The following is a 434-nucleotide window of genomic DNA, read 5'->3' as shown; positions in this document are numbered from 1 at the left end:
TTGGAATCTAATGCACTATGATTTTCTTCTGTCGAAGGGTCCAAAATGTTCATTTCTCTGAAAGCCGTTACAAAAACAGCGGCTAAGCTGGGTCAAAAGATTACATAGGAGTTGGACTTCAAAATGATTTCGACATGAGAGACATACCCTACACGATCCACTCGCGTCCCAACGACCCTCTCCCCCCATCCCTTGATTTTTGATTGCGGCTGGCCCTGGTCGGGCCGGCCATACTTCTTCTCGCTCAGTGGCGGATCCAGGCGTACGTGTTGACACCCGTCGCAGGGGCGGGTCCAGGTTGACGTGTTCATACCTCGTCCAAGGGCGGGACCAGGTTGACACCCGTCGCAGGGACGGATCCAGGCGTACGTGTTGACACCCGTCGCAGGGGCGGGTCCAGGCTGAGACCCGTCGCAGGGGCGGCTCCAGGTTGA

This window comes from Frankliniella occidentalis, unplaced genomic scaffold, assembly GCF_000697945.3.
Source record: "Frankliniella occidentalis isolate FOCC.00 unplaced genomic scaffold, Focc_3.1 Scaffold1057, whole genome shotgun sequence".
Taxonomy (NCBI): Eukaryota; Metazoa; Arthropoda; class Insecta; order Thysanoptera; family Thripidae; genus Frankliniella; species Frankliniella occidentalis.
Note: the sequence above shows the minus strand (reverse complement) of the source record.